The following is a 19,050-nucleotide window of genomic DNA, read 5'->3' as shown; positions in this document are numbered from 1 at the left end:
AAAAAAAAAAAAATGTTTAAGACGGTGCCTGGACCATCTCCCCCTTCTATCCAGGAACACACGAAAGAAATTTCTTGCCATGGTCCTGTCCGCAGAAGAATACACATATAATCCACACTTATGAACCAGAGTCAGAGGAGGAAAGTCACAGGCGCCACCATGGAGGGGAGACCCTTTTCTTTGCTCATCCTTACAGTTAGGTTGAGTTTTTACGCTCGCATAGGGAATGAACCAAGACATGGGGCCCCGAGAAGCACGAATTCTATATTGTTTCCTCCCCCTTCCTTTCCCTCTCTCTTGCCCTGAACTCTTCAAGAACAGGTCTCTGTGGGCCGTGAGCTTTCTGGAGGTGGGTGAAAGGACTGTCAATAGCAACCCCACCAAGTTCCCTGCTGCTTGCTGCCCTGCTCAGCAGGCCGCTTGACTCCCAGACCAGGCCTCTGGAAAGCTCATCTCTGGGTCACTGCAGGGAGCATACCAGCTTTGGTTTTTTATTACATTCTTCGCATAATGACATGAAGTCCCTTTTCTTGCCAGCCAGAGAGCATACAAAATTCAGACAAGATTCTAAGAAGCAAAATGCTCTGTCTTCTCTGCTTTTGGACAACAGCAATGGGAGCAGTGGGAGCATCCAGCTCGGGGTGGGGGGGCAGGGGTCCACATCATAGTCACATCTAAAGCTGTTAGTTAGTTCAAGCATTTTGCTTCTCTCTCTTCCCTAATTGCCGGCCACGTGCCCACTTCTTCCCCATTATTTTGGCCCCACAGAAGGCAGGTGGACAAAGAGAAAAGAAGACAAACTATATGACAAATTGGATAAGGAAGAAGATGGAAAACATCAGTCAGTCACCAAATATTAAGCCTCAGCCCCTCGGCACGCGTTAAGTCCCGGAGCTGCCTGGACTCATATCTGCCCAGTTGTCCTTTCCCAAAAGGGCCATGATAATATTTCCAATCTTTGCCACTGCCCATCAGCATACAGGCTCTCTTTCCCTTCCCCTTGAACCCAGACGGGATTTTATGACTGCCTCAACAAACGGAAGGTGGCAGAAGTGACGTGCAGGACTTCCAAGGTGAGGTGATAAAGGGCATTATGACTTCCATCTGCTTCTTGGTCTCTCTTGGGGCTCCAGTCCTTGGAAACCAGCCACCATGCCGTAAGGAAGCCCAAACTGGCCCAAGCAGAGAAACTATGTGCATGGAGAGGCCCACATGGAAAGGGACCCAGGGCCACCAGCCCACCAGCCACCAGCCAGCATAGACCTCCAGACTTGGGGGTGATGAGCCTGCAGATGAAGGTTATGCCCACGAGCATCATAGTTGTTGTATGCCGCTAAGTTTTGGTATAATTTCTTACGTAGTCATAGTAACTGGAACATTTCCTATCACTTTAATCAGCAACAAGAGAACCCAGATTCAGAGGATGCAGAGCATGATCATCTGCATATCCTTTTCGCTATGGTTACTGGCACTGGCTGTAGGAATCAGCACCAGGACTCACTAGATGGGGAAACTGAGGCACAAACACAAGCTCTCTGGGTTCACACAGTGAGGGAGAGTCAGTCTCAGCCTTCAAGCCTAACTCCTCTGATAACCACCTAGTGGAAGTAACCCTACACAACAAGAAAACACAAATGAGAAGTGAACCAGGGCTACATTTTTTTTTTAATTAGAAAGGATAAATAGAACGAGTACTATCTGATACTCTGAAGCTCACGAGGGACTTTTACAATCGTTACCTCATTTAGCCTTTTAAGAGGTTTGTTAGGATCCTCATATTATTAAAAAGGAAACTGAGGCTTAAAGAGGTTCATATTGCCTCAGCTAGCGAATGGCCCAACTTGTAGCCTGAGTGCAAAACGTACACTCTTCCCCCAAACTCCTTCCAGCCCGCTGACTATAATCCTAGGTTGGGCCACAGAGCCAAAGCTGCCACGGAAACTCAGAGTGCTTCGCTGATTTCTAAGGTATTTTATGGAACTCTGTCCCCTCCCTCCCCCTCTCTCCATCTCCTTCCCCCCAACCCCACTTAAATCTTCACTTACTGGGGAGGGGGCTTCTGTAGTGGGTGACCCAGGGAAAGGCAGCCAGCCAAGTTCCCAGAAAATGGAATTAGAATCCTTTGCAGATGAAAGTACTTTATTTAATGGAGTTTAATAAATTAAGGGAATGAGCCTAAATGAGTTCAGAGAAGAGGATCTCTGTGTTCTATAAAGGCATGCCTTGTAACAGAATCCAGAGCTGTGGCCTGTGTTAATCACGGTCCCCATTAGATACTTCTCCAGCTCTCCCGTGGTATCTACCTTTGCCTGTTGACTTTGAGTTTTCACAGTCACTATTTTGACCATAACCACATTTAAAGGGCATCTCTAAACATCAAAGTTAAATTCTCCTCCCACAGAGAATGATTTTACTGCTGAAAAGAAAAAAATGCTGAATATGGAAACTGACAGGAAGGGGAGAGAAGGTTAGTATGAACTCCAAGACGGGAACATGTTATAGTATGCTTTACTTTCTGTTTCTTTACAATGGGTCTGACTGCTCTTCAACCCCCTTTTTCTCAATGACAGTGGGGGTAGCCAAGGGGTCAGCAAAGATCTGTTGTGTATGTTTGTTACCTTTGACCATCCAGGGGGTCGAGCTCCTCTCCCATAACAGGGGCTGACCTGGGGCCTGAGGTGGAGCCTACGGTATTGGAGGGATAGGACCGAATGGGGGGGTTGGGAAGCTGAGGTTCACCAAGGTTAGGAAGCTTGGACGCTCTCCTCTGTGAAATGGAGCCCATGTTCTCCTGTGTGTTCAGATGGGCCAAAAGGGGGAAACTAAGGCCTTGCTGGTGCAATAGGGCAATGAACGAATGAGCTGTCAACCAGCAAAGCGGGACCCCAGACGCCATGGGGAGAAGCAGACAGGGAAGACAGAAGTCCTGGAAGGCCACCCAGATACACCAGCAGAAGTCATTCCTTACGTATGTATTTCATTGCTCATCACTTGTATCGGGACTGCATTCTGCCTGATTTCACAGGGCTGGCTATTCCAGTCATCAAACATACTGGAATACTTCCACACCAGTGACTCCTTTCCCCTCTCTGCCCGGGGACACCTAACGGGTCAATGATTGGCACATCAGGTCCTCCAGGACCCCGCTCTAAAACAAGGGTTTGGCACCCTGGTACCCGCGGCATAGGGGTGGTGACATATCTGCATGTTTTCCCGGATCTGGAGGGGGGTTTTCTGATGACAGAGGTGGTGGCGAGTGAGGACAAGTGAAGATCCAGCCTGGTCTGGGAGCAGTCTCTCTCCCCCCAAAGAGGATCCTTGAGCATGATTGCCTTGGAAGGGGTCAAAAGGCGAAGGGCAGAAGAAACAAACCACTTCGTCTCTCTCCTCGCTCTGTAGGGTGCTATTTTAAAAATGTGTTCCAATAAAAGGCACTGGTTACAGGCTGGGTCAATGCAGAGCTTTACCGGCTGTGTGAATTTGGGCAAACTAGCTACGCTCTTGGTTCCTGGAAAATTTTAACTATCTTGTGCCAAATGTGGAATGCTCTCTGATGATGATGAACGGCCACGCTGCCCCTACCACAGAGAGCTTAAAGCTTGGAAGAAGTGTCCTGCGAGGGGACTGGCTGCAGTGTTTCCCCACGGAGCCCGCATGTCACCCCACACGGGGCTGATCGAATAGCCTGGGAGCTGGGAAAATGTTCTCGACTGGTCCTGTTGCTTGAGAGTGGGAGTGCTATGAATTGTCCTTTGGAGCCTTGTCTTCATGGGTCTGGCTTGGTACCTGGACCAGGAGGATCTCAATCTGGTCTGTGGTGATGAGAGGGGACTCTGAGTGACAAAGGGAAGGGGGCAGTGAGGCAGTTCAGCTCTGAAAGGATGGGCTCTCCCCAGGGGCAGACAGTTGTCCAGCAGGGGTGGAATGGCACTTTCTGCAAAGTTTGTCAGTGCTGCGGAGAGGAGGAAGTGTAGGTGGCGGGTGCCCTTGGGTGTTTCTTTGACTCCTGGGGTCATGGGAACTTTCTCATCCTTTTTCTCAAAAACCAGTTTGGCTGCTGGCAGCACCCCATCCATCTTATTTTTTCTTTTCACTCCCAGTTGCTTGCTCAATTCCCAGCGCCCAGTAGGGGCACAGTGACCTCTTCTAATGGATCAAAGCCCCAGAGCTGATAAGAAACATGGAGTCCCCCCGCCCCCCGCCCCCCTGCGGCCAGCACCTTTTACCACCAGTTGGATTTCTCGTTCTGACTCTTGGCCGTGGGCTATTTCGATTAAGCCTTGCACCCCAGGCTTGTCTAGTTTCTTTTTAAACAGCCACACCCAGTGTCCAGTTTAAACACAAAGCCACTGACCGCTCCTTCTCAACAGCCACTTGAGGTCCTATTCCTAGAAGCTGTGATCTTATCTGATAATTTCCTTGTGTGACAGTTTCTGTGGCAACTGGGGCCCTCATAATGACAGGAAGCCCACGAGGAAACATGCACACGGCAGGGGGCCCTTTGCTCTATTCCCTCCAGCTATACCCCAGGAGCACCCTGGCAGGGGGATGAAAGCAAAACCAGCCTCAGGAAGCAGGGTGTCCGGTCTCATGCGCCCAAGTTGGGAAATGTCCGCAAGCCATGGCTGGTACCAGCCAGGGCCAATGCCACTTCACCGTGATGGGCAGCAAGGCGTAGCAAGAGAGACTCCATTTTCTTTCATCTCCTCACAGGGCCCTGAGCAAAGATGGTCCCCTGAATCCATTTCACAGTTCTTAATGGCTGTCTCCTTTCCATGACTCACGCCCAAAGAGCCACGTCTGGTGACCTCATGCCCATCTAGACCTGAGTGAGCAGTATTTCCAACTTTCACATCTGGATGACCCATCCTAGCCAAGGTGCTTCGTTGTGTTGTGGTCCCATGGCATCTGGTTACCATATTGTTGGCAGCGATGTGCGGCCAGTCCCTGAGGATGGAGGTCATGGAAGGAGGTGGTGCCTAAGGAGGTCCGTCTCTGGGCCGTCTGAGGCCTGACCCCCGTCTCTGCCCAGCTCCCGTGCTTTACGTTATTCTACTGTTCCATTCCTCGGGTGCCCTCTGCTCACGTTTCCCTTCTGTCTTCTTCACTCTTCCTGCGTCCGGCTCCCATTCCTTCTCTTTCTCTTGCTCCTTCTCTTGCATTTCAATGTTCTGTTTTAAATTGATTCTCCTCTTGTTATATAAGACCCCGCACTCCAAACCTTTAGACTCCTATTTGATATATATTTCTTGACTGCTCTCTGGGCATCTGCAAATACCTATGTGAAAACCAGCTTCCTTTTCCCTTTGCTCAAACCAGCTGTCCCTGCACAGCCCTGCCTTCCACATCCCCTCTGTCTCATCAGATCTCATTTACTCACCAAACTTTTATGGAGGACCTAACTAGGGGTCAGGCATTCGGCTAGGCAACAGGGGTCACAAAGATAAATGAGACTCTAAAATCACACACTTCCCCTTAAGGAGTTCAAGTTTGGGCAGAAGACTGATGCAAACATCAATACTCGTGTTGGGGGTGGGAAGACAGGGCAGTGAGTGGGGGGCTCAGGGGCAGCCTCCTGGAGGAGGTGGAGCCCGAGATGGGTGAAGGGAACCTTTTGGAACACCTCAAATGCCACCACCTTCAGGAAGTTTCCTTGCCCCCTCCAGCCCACCACAGTCACCTCTTCCACTGCTGAAATCGGTAGTACTTTCTATCTCTACCACCCAGTCAGCATTCTATTCTAGACTGCTTTGTCACATTGCTTTTCTTTTTCTTTCACTCTTGCCATATATGGTAGGTTTTCGTAGGTTCACCTTCTGTCTCTCCCACCAGATTGTAAATCCCTCGAGGATGGATTTTCTTTGCCATTTTCCCTAGACATCATTAACACTGACTGAGTGCCTTCATTCCCTCATCCCGAAAACGGGCACAGTGACTGAACCCACTTGAGACTGAGTGCGTTCACGGACGGCAAGGGGTCTCCACTGTGTCCCTGCTGGATTCTTGGAGATGTTGCTTACAGAGCCAGAATGACAGGATCTGAGTTCCACATCTACCACTCGTAAGTTCTGTGACTTTAGGCAAGTTCTTTAATCTCTCCGTGCCATTGTTTCTTTTTTGGTAAAACAGCGATGATAATAATTGTATTCTAACTCATGCCTGTCACATAGTAAGCACTCTCTGAACTTAATCATCTTCCTAGGAGTCACAGATTCTAACGTAAGAAAAGCACTTCATTTCTCTGGGCCTGTTTCTTTACTTGCAACATCAAAGGACCGAACTAGACGATCTGCCAGATCCTCTCCAGGGCTTCAATCATAAAATCTATTAGTGGATTGATCCTACAGCCCCATTTGCCTGCGACAGTCCCAGTTTAGGCCTACTGTTCCAGAAAATGTTAAATAACACCTCCCTTCTTTCTCAGAATTATTCCCGTTTGAATGACACATTATATGGATGAGCGAGCTGGGCTATCTTAGCGTATCTTAGTTTCATGGGACCGTGGATTGTCATCCTTGCTCTCCCTTCCAGGGAGGAGGTAAGGGGAACCGAGGACAGCCTGGTCTATACAAAAAGCCAAGCATCCGCTCCTCTTGGAGCTCACGCTCCATCTCCGGTACACAGCTGGTCTTTCGGTTGGCAGCCACCCTCAAAGCGGTTGCCCACTGGGTTGGCCTTCATCCTTGTTTGACTTGAGTGCCAAACCTAGGCAGTCTGGCACTGGGCCTCCTGTCTCTCGGCATCCATCTATAGGAAAAGCAGATATTTTGTGAACAAGTCCTGCCATGGCCTTCCAATGAAAACGTCTCAGTGGGATTACATGGAGATATTTTCTTTGTCAATCTCAGTAAAGCTATTAGAACAGAAAACCCAGCTGAAGCCCACTGACAGTTCCTGGGGACTTGGGACTGATTTAGTTACTCTATAAAGGGTACTTAGTGTTCTACTCTTGGAAGCTTCTGAAGGTATTGGCCTTGACCAGTAGGAGCCTGTCTGTCTCTCTCAGGGACATGTGTCATGGTGGCAGTAGGGCTTAAATCTTGACGGCTCCAAAACTTAGGGGAAATGGGAAACTAGCCCACCAGGTGGGGATGCCCTGAGGAGATGTCCAAAAACTTCATCAGCAACTTTTTCCTTCTCGTTCCCTTTACTCCAGGCTCCATTGTCAAAGGCTGTCAAGTTCTTATGCGGCCACTTCCGCTTAGGTTTCTGCATGGTTGAGATCTCCCACGTTCACTATGGTCTTGGTGATTTCCATGAGAAGGCCAACATCAGTGATGTCAACCTTCCCAACCCTGCACTTCTTGGGAAGCTGTGGAAGCATGATGTCCCTGGGGGAACATTGTGGTCACCTTTCTCCTTCTAATCCCGACCCAAGGAAGGTTTCAGGTCTGACAGCCTGAATGACTTTTTGAAAGTGTTAAGGAATTCTGGAAAAGAATAAGAACATGTTCTTTAGCCTCAGTCTGACCACAAAATCAGAATTAAGAAACAAAATGTTTCTCTAAACATATTCTTCTTTTATGTGGAAAGACATTGAACTCATAAATTGGTCTTCTAGACCAGCGCTGTCTAATAGAAATTTCTATGATAGGGAATATTCTAAAATCTGCCCTGTGCAGTAGAGAAGGCACTAGCCATGTGTGGCTACTGAGCATTTGAAATGTGGCTGAGGAACGGAATTTTAAAATTTTACTGAATTGTATTTAATTTCAATTTAAATAGCCACGTGTTCCTAGTTGTTGAATACAGTGACCATCATAAGCTCTAGACACTTAACACTTGGTGGCCAGACTATGGGCTACTCAAAAAATGCAAAAGTCACTTCGGCTATTCCCTTAACATGTCCTGTCTCATTATGGGATCATGAACATATTTGCCACCAAAAAAAACATTCTTTCATTCATGGATGCATTCATTCATTTAACCAATATTTACCGGACAGGTGCTAGGTACCAAGAACTGTCATAAAACTCAGGAATATGTCAATGGAAAAATGGCATTCGCTGTATTAACAGCCTTATTGTTACTATAGAATTGGGAGATTTGTAGAAACCTCCCTCCACCCCCGGTCTGACTCTATTTCTGCAGTGAACTAAATATTTAACAAGTATGCAAATGACTTTGTGAATAAGAGGTCACTCTGGGCAGGTAAGTAGCAGCTCCCAATCTGCTGTGTAATCAGCCTGTGCTCTTGGAGTGGAAGGTGTGCTAAGAGAGGGAGGAGGGGGTGGATTCTGAATTCTTGACGGCAGGAATTCCGGTCTGTTGTGAGGATTACAGTAAATAAGAACAAGGCTCACCAAAGAACTCTGGGAAGTGTAAGGTGTGTGCGTTGTTAATTTGCCATAGCGCGTGAAAGGGTGTGGGCCAATGGCTTCTGCAGCACACACACCCCCCCCCACCGCCCCAGGCAGCATCTCAGAGAGCAAGGAAGCAGCTGAGCCATTGCCTCATGAGAAGGTGACAGGACGTGAAGCACAGAAAGATGGCACAACCAACTGTCAAGGCAGGGGGATTTCAGAGGAGAGGAGAGCAGTGAACTGAGCAGGAATGTGGCTGAGGGGCAAGGCGTTAACACTTCATTGATGATGAACACAAGTACTGCAGGGACTTTCCTGGTCTTAAATAGCCAGCTAGGACCTCAGGTAAACATTTGGTTGCATCCTCAGAAGAGCATACAGCAGGGAGAAGGGGGCGTAGACTCCTAGCTACCACCTTCAAAGGCTGGTCCCAAGGGACTTGGAAGGCCACTGCCCTCCATTTAGTAAAATGCTGTGGTTCTCCCTGCATGGTCCTAAAACAGTACGTAGGTCTCCAGTGATCTGGAAGAGCAGCGTTCAGATCCTGCAGTAAGGTGCCCCTGCCACCCCCCGCCGGCATCCTACTGGGCTGGAGGGCAAACTCTGCTTCTCCAGCCCCAGAGCCCAAGTCTGAGTAGAAGGGCCATTGATTGTATATTCAACTGGAGCTCACAGACTGGGGCTTCTGGCCCTGTAACACAGCCCTGGTGCTTCTCAGAGCTTCAGCCCTTAGGAGAGCAGCGGTTGACTAGTTGACTAGCAGAGCCTGGGGACTCTGGCAAGCCAAATGCCTCTACCCAGTAGCCCTTCCCTCTTTCCCTCTAGGTTAACAACAATATTTGCATGAAAACAGGATCTTTGCGGCTGCACATGTCTCCCTCCTCTTCACCTCCCTTCCTTTCTGGTCACCCTATCCCCATCCTTCCCTCCTTCCCAGGCCTTGGTTCAGACACCATCTAAGCAAGGACCCACCACCCTAATTCCAAGTAGGGGCCCCGCCTGGCCATTAGGATGCTTCACATGACCTCACCCCTCTGAAGGGAGGACTGTATAATATTAACTCTCTCCAAGTCCCAACTGTCAACAGTCAAAGATCTGGTCTAACTGAGAAAGACTTGCTCTAAAACATTCACTCTTCTAACTCAAAGGGATCACCCCACTGTGGTTTCAGAGAGGTTTCCCCTTCTCTCTCCCAGGAGATCAATCCTCCTAAATTTTAATATAGGCTTATATGAAAAAAAAAATTGCAATCTCTAGGCACACAGCAAATTAACTGGGGCAAGTAGGGGAGAGGAGGGGGTCAAGTGCAGCAGGGCCGTGCCAGGCCAGGCCAGGAGAGACCAGATGGACCATTATTTACCGGGTCTTGGTCTTTGGCAATCCAACGTTGTTCTAAGATTGCTCTGACCTGATTCCAGCACTCCCAATGGGCCACTACTTCTATAAGCACCAAAGGTAAGCTCTAAAAGGAAAAGTGAATAGATAGGAAACTGTTCTCTTTAAATACCATTGTTTGTTGTGATAACAGATTTACTCTTTCAGTAAATCATTCTGACCCTATGTGGGTCCCTCAAGGGCTTTATGGAGAGCTCCCTTGGGTTTAGAGACAGTCTGACTGCTCTCCCTTCGTGTGCGTGTGCATACTCATTCCCAAATACGTGTGTCAGTATACAGCTTCTCTTCCAAACCCCGCTTCGGGTCCGAGGGTTTCTTGGGAGATTACTCTCCGCACTCATGGAGCGCAGACGTGCCTAGACGTTGATAGCAAGGAGGCATCTACTTCCTTCTAGTGTCAGGGCAAGTGAATCAGGGCCCACGTGTCCTTCACATGCAGGGACAAGAGGCCCAGCTGGAGGGTCTGGCCAGACCTGATGCAGCTCAGACGTGGCCCTTTGCTCCTGCAGCAAGAGGAAAATCCTGTCAAAATGGCTTAACGATCTTCTAATATTTCCATGCAATTAAGGCCACATCTGTCTCCCAGGCCCCCACACTCCTTTGCTAGTGCACAGACATGAACCAAACAGTCTGTCTTGTCGATCTGGAAGGTAACAAAGAGCTCCATTCATAACTGTAGGCACTTGTACCATTTTTTTTTTCAAAGTAAAATAGAGTTTTCACTTTGAGAATAACCTGTGTGGCAAGCAAGCGAAGGATTTTTCCCCCCTAATAAATCAAATTCAACAGCCTAATAAAATGCTGGCTCCCCCACTCCCCCCCCACCGCCCCCCCCCCCCACTGTCCCACTCCCTGCCAACAATCGCTCAGAATACAGACTAGTGGGTGCACCCAAAGATGGTAGGGGAAGGTGAGCTGGGAGCCTGAAGGGAATTCAAACACCTTTTGAAGGTGGGATGGGTTTGTTTGGCAGATGAAGAACTGAGATGGGTGAGGGGAGGGCTGGGTAAGTAGGTAGGTAGCCTGCCTTCCCTTCCCCTACTTTACCTCCTTTCTCAGCCTCTCTGGGCTGGTTTCAAAACATTCCTTTTCTTTGCCTGCTCCCTTTACCCCACTACCCATCCCCAGGCATTGGGTAAACCTTCTGCTTCCTTCTTTTGCATGGGGAGGAACAAGAGAACCATGTTCCTAGGGATGGAGCAAGGGCTCTTGGACCACACCTGCTGCTGAGCCCTGCAGGAGCTTGCCTCTCCTCAGAACAAGGCTGAGAGATCTCCCTGGTCTTTGAAGCCTCCAGAGAGTGAGTTTGCAGGAGATAAGTGCTGATAAACATCGAGTTTGGTGCTTATCTGCAGCAAACACAATCTTTTGAGGTTCTCTCTGCACTCACAGGCCATAGAGACTCTAATCAGAAAACAGAAGGGAAAATGCAAAACCAAGCAGTATTTGCTGCTGCTTTTTCTTCTTCTTTTTTGTTTTGTTTTGTTTCGACCTACACACTGGAAAGCCCAACGTCGATACTATAATACAGGGGACTCCAGAGTAGAAACACAGCCCTGGATCTTTGCTTTGTTCAATTTTTGTTGTCATTCAGCCGTCAACAGAGGAGATATTTTCAGTCCTGGACATGAGAAGATGAGCCAGTGTTGACAACGACAATCTGCCCATAGCATTTACTTTCCTAAAATGCTTTCACAGGCGTTGTGTTATCTGGGCATCATGACAACACCCTAAGGTAGGCCCAATGGTTGACAAGTAAAGAAACTGAGCCTGAGCTAGGTTATGTGATTTGTCCAATGTCACACAGCTTGAAGTGGGGGTTCCAGCAGTACAAGCCAGACTTTTCTGTTCATCCTAGCTCATGCAGAGGCTCAGCAGGTAGAAGAATATCCAGAAATCAAAATGGCCTTGAATCTGGGCATCCCCCCCAGAAGCATTTGGAAAGCTTGGGGGGCAGGGGATCAACCGGGTTAGGCAGGGTCTCCGAGCTTTGAAGCACTTGAGTGGTGCAAAAAAGGCAGAGACTTGGCTGTCTTATTTCCATGTGTTGTTGATACCTCACTTCTTAGGATGGCATATTAGCAAGAGGCACAGGTAAAAATGTAGCTTAGAGTAGAAAGAACAGCGGAACAGGAACAAGGGATCCAGAGCTCGGGTCTCTGCTCCACCACTGACCTGCCATGAGCCCTTAAGGAAGGATTACTTCTCTGAGTTTCCATTTCCCCTTCCATAAAATGAAGGAATGGGATTGATGGTACATCAGGCAGAAGGGTGAGGGAAGATGAGGGATGCACGGAGAGTGTTTGCTCCCCCATGAGTACACTCCTTAAAAATTACATGGCCACAATGACAGTTTTAGGGTAACCTGTGGATGCTCCTTGCGAAGACTAAGAGGGAAAGCTCAAGCGTAGAACCTGGCTACAGGTATCTCTCCCAGCTCCAGAATTCGACAGTGCTGATGGAGGAGTCTTCAGCTCAGGGAACTACTGATGGCTATTTATGTGCCTAAAGACAGCAAGTTATCTCCACACAAGGTTCTATTGAGCCATTCTGCTTCTTACTGCCAAGCCCTCCATACTATGTATATAATATTGACCATCTGCAGTTGGATAGAAAGTATACCCTACAAAAAGCCTCACCAGTAACATTACAGCAAAAGTAACTGGGACTCGGCCTGAAAGATCATTTCCTGAGAGAAAAGGTGATACATCATTCACATGATCTCTCCTAGGAACCTCAATAAACCGTCAATGGCCACACGTAGGATGAGGAGTAAGACTTGTTGGGGGGGGGTATGGTGAAGCAAGGTGGCTCTTAACTTTATTTGAATTTGTTGTAACAAATTCAAATTACAAAGAAGGTATTCACGTATTATATATTTCATTAAAAATCCATTTTAAAGGATGGGTTAAAAAAAAGAACATTGTGTTCATGGTGAGGTCATGGTTGAGAGACAGGGGCCTGGACGAAATTCCCCACCTAGGGCTCATTCAAGTTGTAGAACTCACTGACGTTGAAGAGGCACCATGTTGCAGACGGCCGGTGCTCAGGTGTGTGTGGTGGAGGCCATCCAGAGAGACGTGAAACATGCCCCTTTGGTGTCTGTCCTATGAGTTTCATTCGGGAATACCTTACTTCATGCTGTGTGTTCTGTTTTTTTCAGCTCCCAGGTAGCATGGTCCTGAAGATAGCACTCTGACGTAGGTCAGAGAGTACAGTGTCATTTTACAGAGGAGGGGCTAGAATTGTGCTAGCCCCCAGGTCTCACTCTTTCTTTCTGTTCTATATCAGGAGAACTTTCTCCTGCTCCTAGGGTGGGGGGGGGCGGGGGCGGGGGGCAGGGCACACTGTCATCACTACACAGCCAGCTAGATTTAACAAATTCAGTTTGGAAAGAGTCTTCAGAAGTTCTTGTCTGTTTAAGAGTCAAATTTGTTGGAGAAATATGTCTCTTGAGCTCAGAAAGCTATCCATACTCTTTCATATAAACTTAAAGAAACTTCAGAAGATACCCACTTGAGGCATAGGGGAGAAGACTCAGTATTATCATCTGGTTACTACCATCCTTTGGAACACAGACTGGGGTCTGGACTGGTTTGGGGCGCTGAGTCAGGCTCTTCTCCCAATGGCAAGACATCTTAGTCTTTTTCATGGTCCCTCACACACACCTGCATACGCACAAATACCCACAAATTACAATGCATTTTGAAAACTACTAAATATTGCACTATAAATATTTAACTTATGCAAATAGTATGATAGCAGAAAATGTGCACATAGACAACACGGTAGCTATCTGTCTCTTCCAGAATCAGAAAAATAACCATTCTTTCTAGTTTTCTGATCACATATACAGTATTTGATAAACATTTGCTTTGGAAATCAGTGAACAACATGGTTTATTGATAGACTATTAGCCCTGAGCTCTGTCTTTAGATGTTTTAGCTCCAGTGGAGATTTTTATCTGTACCTGGCATATCTTGAGTTTGTCTGCAATGGGTGGATCTCACAAAACCTCTCCAGGTTCCCACATTCTCAAAGTTGCTGGAGTGACAAAGGGATTCAGGATATCAAGCCAACGATTAGAATTTCAAGCATAAGACTCTGCTACAGGTACATATCTTAAGGATTTCAGAAGCCAGAGTGCTAATGTCACCATCAAAAGCTGTAGTTTATCAATGCATATCACCCCTTTTTTGTTGGAAGTTTCCTGAGTCTAATGTCCTGAGTGTGCAGAATTATTACCAGGTCTTCTTTTTGTAGCAATTTCTAACTGACTGCCCTGCACATATTAAATGAATGTGTATAGCTCATCATAATGGAAAGGAAGAACAATGCACTGGTGCTGGGCGGCAGTGGGGGTTGGGGACATGAAGGGGGTTGCATGTTAAGCTCAAGCAGCTTGCATTTCCTGTTTAGTGGGGTTGGGTGAAGGTTTTCAGTAGTAAGGTCTCAATGCTAACCCGAATAGATAGCCTCCTTGGTCATGCCCAAGGAACTGAGATTTGGCCTCTGGATACCAGATAGAGGTTTTAGTATTAGGGAACTTCAGGATCAACTGCTCCCCATTTCCAGCTGTTTGTTTCCATTGTCCTTTGTCCTTCCTTCCAAGGTTCTCCCTTTAAAGTCAGATTAAACAATTTCTCAGACCAGCACATGAGAGCCTCAAAGGATAATGTCAAAAACATCTTATTCTTAATACTCTTTTCTGTTTGCAGGAATCCTGTGAATTTCCAAGGGGACCTGGCATGTAAGGGTGGGGATGACTCAGAAAGGCCTATGAAATTCAGAAGCACTTGACAATTTATTCTCCAAATACAGCCAAATTCAGACTCTGGGCTCATTCAACTAGTGAGTAAATCACAGTCACACAGGTGTTATAATGTGACTTTTTATTTGCCTATCTTATCTAGAGACCTAATAATACTGATCACAACTATGATTATTTCTTAACCATCAAACTGATCTGTCAAGGAATTACACCAACTGCACATGCACAAAGTTCTTCTAAATTAGAGGTCAGCTCCCTGAAAATGAAAACCAAATGGTATCTTAGGAAGTATTCATTTTCTTGGATTTCTCCAAATCTTAGAAATAAGTTTATCTTAAATCCTTCAGTACAAATGATAACCATTATTAATTACCTTTAAGTTATTACAGAGGAATTTAAGCATATTAGCAAGGGACCAGAACAAAGTCCTGGGCTGGTTTAATTCCTGTACACTGCTCAGTTTTTCCTTTCTTTCTATCTTTCTTTCTATCTTTCTTTCTTTCTTTCTTTCTTTCTTTCTTTCTTTCTTTCTTTCTTTCTTTCTTTCTTTTTCTTCTTTCTTTCTTCCTTTCTTCCTTCCTTCCTTCCTTCCTTCCTTCCTTTTCTTTTTCTTTCTTTCTTTCTTCCTTTCTTCCTTTCTTCCTTTCTTTCTTTTCTTTCTTTCTTTCTTTCTTTCTTTCTTTCTTTCTTTCTTTCTTTCTTTCTTTCTTTCTTCTTTCTTTCTTTCTTTCTTGACTTATTCATTTATTTAGGGAGAGAGAGTGAGCACGAGCAGGAGGAACAAACGGAGAGGGAGAATCCCAAGAGGACTCTGAGCTCAGCGTGGAGCCCAGTGTGGGACTCGATCTCACCACCCCAAGATCGTGACCTGAGCTGAAGCCAAGAGTCAGATGCTCAACCCACTGTGCCATCCAGTCACCCCTCTCTTTAAAGGAAATGGCAGAAGATGTATCTTCTAGACTTATTTCCCTCTATACTGTGATTATAGCAATAATAATAACTGAGATTGTTAGATTGCTTTATAGTTCAAGACGTTTATCTTAATAGGACACTTCCCACACCTATAATCTTACTTAATCACCATGATTAATGGGGAAGTAGGGAGTATTGTTTGCCTTCCCCATTTTGCTGGTGAAGAAAGGAAGGTTCTGCAAGGGTAAGACTTCATTCCTGTTCACAAAGCTGCTCAGTAGAAGAATGTGAGCCCAGCCCCCCGGACTCAAGACACCCAGCCTTTTCCACGGGGCCACCCTGTCTCTAATCCACTCTTTGCCCCAAAACGCAGCAGCAGTGAGTACATTTCATTTTTCATATTGATGCCATTTTTCTTTGCCTTTTGATCTTGCCCCCTTGGTTAGACTGTAGGCAGTTATAAGGTGAGATCTTTATCTGTCAGCTACCATTTTAACTTGCGGTGGGCTCATTAGAGTTCCAGAGACACTTGCTGATTGATGGCATGCACTGGGCACGAGGCTGCTGGCTTTGACATTTTATAACTGCACACTTCCTTCAGTGACACAGCATATGCCCAAGCAACAGGCCTCACTGCCATTTTCTCAAAACCAGGAAACGAAACTGGCCACCGAGAGCAAATGACCACCAGCCTGAGCATTAGTGCAAACCAAGCAAAACACGCCAAGATGCAGACCTCGTGGCTCAGGAGGACAAAGGCATTCCATCTGCAGTTATCGCTGCAGAAATGTCACCCGTTTCTTCCTCTCATCCTGGTTTCGGTGACAATCATCCTCGACTTGTCGACAGGTTAAACGGCGCACCTTTATATATGTTCTTACACAACACTCATCCCCAGACCTGCCTTTTGCAAAAATCCCAGTCTCTGCATGTGCACAAGGACAGCCATCCCTAAATTTTTTGGCTGAAGAATGTTCTGAGAAGGACAAGCAAGGCAGGGCTGTTTAATGTGCAGGAGAACACTATTTTTTTTTTCTCACATTCTCCTTTTTCTATAGCGTCCTTCTCACGTCCTGTCTCTCCTCTAACCTGGTCAAATCTCTGGCTTATGGTATTACAGGTTTTTTTTTGGTGTGTGACTGCAAAGGCGTTTTCTGTCTACAGCGAGTGTGGAGCTCTGGGGGGCTGCCAGGGCACAGGTAACAGTAATCTGAACCCCTGCGTCTCAACGTTCACAATCACATGCTCGGTTCCCCCCCCACCTCCCACCCCCGTTATGCTGATTGCAACCCAGATAGGAGGAGCTTGTAGGAGCCCACGCCTCTCTGAAAGAAGCCTGTTCCTCCAGGCTTTTTCGTTCTGATGGGCTAGGACAAGAGGGAGAGAAAACAAGGCACAAACTTCTTTGCATATGAATGCAAGAAGATGTGTCTTTCTGGGTATCTTTGTTCCATTTGAAAGGCCGGGAGGCTGCCAAAGAGACATGGCTAATTAGACTAAGACAGATGGGCACATCAGAAAACATTCTGCTGGATCCTGCATTTGCACCGGGATCAGGAATTTTCAGTCTCCTGCCACACATGATGGTCCTGCCAACCCAGTCCAAAGGACAAATGTGTTCTTTATAGCTGGACATGAGACACCCCACAGATTCTAGACCGAGGTTGGATTTGCGGTCTGTGACTCACTTTGCTTATTATTATTATTATTATTGTTATTGCTGTTGTTGTGACTTTTTTTTTTTTTCTAGATAACCAACAACTTAGCTCTGTTCACTCAGCATCAACCAGGTTAAAAGGAATGAGGGGAAGCCAAGGAAGCTTCTCGTGGAAATGAGTAGAGCTGCTGGAGATGCTTCTCGGGATCCCACCCTGGTTCGTTTTTCTTGATGTGTGGTTCCTGGACTTGGTGGATTTTATTTTAAAAATAAAAGCCTCCTGAGACCATGCTAGATCTAGTGAATTACGATCTCAGGAGCCAAGCCCACGCACCAGGATTCTTTACATACACACCCCAAGTCAGTCCAAGGCGGATGCAAGTGTCAAAACCTATGTTAGGTGCTCAGTGACGAAACCTTCCACTATCACATTTGTTTGGAAAATGCTGCAGAAGATGCTGTTCTTCTCCTTCCCTTGGAGGCTCATGATACATATTAGCTATCAGCAGATGTAAGGTTCTGATAAATCCTGAGGCAAAGAGGCTTTTGTATGTTTCTATAACCCAGTATTTCCCACACTATTTTGAACACAGAATCCAGGTGCATCAAGCACCTTTGAACATCCCTCAGACATGTTTTGGAAGCAATGAATTACCCTAATAATGCCTTTACCACACGTCATTGGAGGACCCTACCTCCCTAGGTCTCACTTTTCTTCTTTCCTGCCACAGACCACCCAAACTATTGCAAGAGGGAAGTAGGCTCAAGAAAGACAGCAGTTACTTTTCTCTCTCCCTCTCTCTCTTTTTTTGGGGGGGGGGGACTAGTCACTTTTTAGAATCATAACTTGCTTCGGTTATGTGTTGGAAGCAATGTTGCATATTCCTTCCTCCCATCTCCATCATTTATGTGGAAATATCACATCTTCACAGGGGCTTCCCTTGAATCATTCCATCCAAATGATATCCAGCCTTAAGTCCTTTTTCAGGACACTCTCCTTTTTGTTCTTCGCCCCTACCACATTTCTACTTATATATTCATTTGTGCAAAAGGGTGATTAATGTCTCCCCTGGCTAGACTAAGCTCTCTGAAGGCAGGGTGTCTGGTCTCATTTGTTCAGTGGGGAGCCAGGACTCAGCCTGGCAGACAGTAAGCACTCAAGAAATATTTGTTGCCTGAGTGCATTCCAGGCTTTTAATCTAGCGAATCATGTAGAACATGTGGGTCCAGGTGATGGAGACTCGCAGTGGTTCTGTCTACACCTCAGAGTTTCCTGAGAAGCCTCTCAACAGTGCAAGTTTGCGCCCCCCATCTCCTCCAGGAGAAGTAGGGTGTGGCAGGATGCCATGCTGACCAGTGGCTGGGTGGGTGGAGAAAGGAGGGTGCCCTGAGCTTTATTCTGGTCTCTTAGGACTTACTCTAGGTTGTGGACAAGTCTCTTCATGTTTGGGTGCCTTGATTCACTGTTTAGTGCAGTGGGTGTCCCATTTGCCACTCCAAAATTACACTGTGAGCTGTCTACTTGAGCATTTTGAAATCCCGAAATGAGAGGTGATTCTGAAGTTCAAATCATGGTTACTATTTCCAGCACTGTGGGTTTCTAGCACGTGGCCGTGACCCTTGGGTTTTGCCAAGCAATTTTTAATACGACTACACTCAGGAAGTATTTTACTTGACACTGGCCCTTTAACAGAAAGAGGACTGCTCGGTTTGTTAACCACCCTTTCTTACTTGACCTCTTGTTTTGTGGTGCAAAAGTTACACAAGCAGACCGTTGGACATGCATGCTGCCTCGCTGGTGTTTTTCTCAGCAGCCTGAGCATCTCAGTACCCAGAGATGGGAGCACACTGTGGAGATAGCCCACACTCAGGTCTCGGGGGCTCCATCCCCCTGGGCAGCCCCAGGGGTGTGCCGGGCAAATACAGTCCAGGCTGTCAGCAGCACAGGAAGCAGAGGGCATGGCTGATGTACATGTCATGGTGTGGCTTATGGTCACAGCCTCACCCCTACC

At 46.9% G+C, this 19,050-nt stretch overlaps 1 protein-coding gene and 1 long non-coding RNA gene across 6 annotated transcripts in view; one reads left to right on the top strand and one right to left on the bottom strand.

Moving 5' to 3' along the window:
* The window catches only part of FLI1 (Fli-1 proto-oncogene, ETS transcription factor), a 120,895-nt gene that overhangs the window by 58,768 nt on the left and 43,077 nt on the right, over positions 1 to 19,050 (bottom strand). The window lies entirely within an intron of this gene.
* On the top strand, positions 13,679 to 18,176 carry LOC113914184. Its single transcript, XR_003517401.2, has 3 exons — positions 13,679 to 14,549; positions 16,502 to 16,580; positions 17,132 to 18,176. It is a non-coding gene; the product is annotated as an uncharacterized LOC113914184 (long non-coding RNA).

The sequence above is a fragment of the Zalophus californianus genome, chromosome 11 (assembly GCF_009762305.2).
Source record: "Zalophus californianus isolate mZalCal1 chromosome 11, mZalCal1.pri.v2, whole genome shotgun sequence".
In the NCBI taxonomy this organism is placed as follows: Eukaryota; Metazoa; Chordata; class Mammalia; order Carnivora; family Otariidae; genus Zalophus; species Zalophus californianus.
This window is presented reverse-complemented; position numbering and strand designations above follow the sequence as displayed.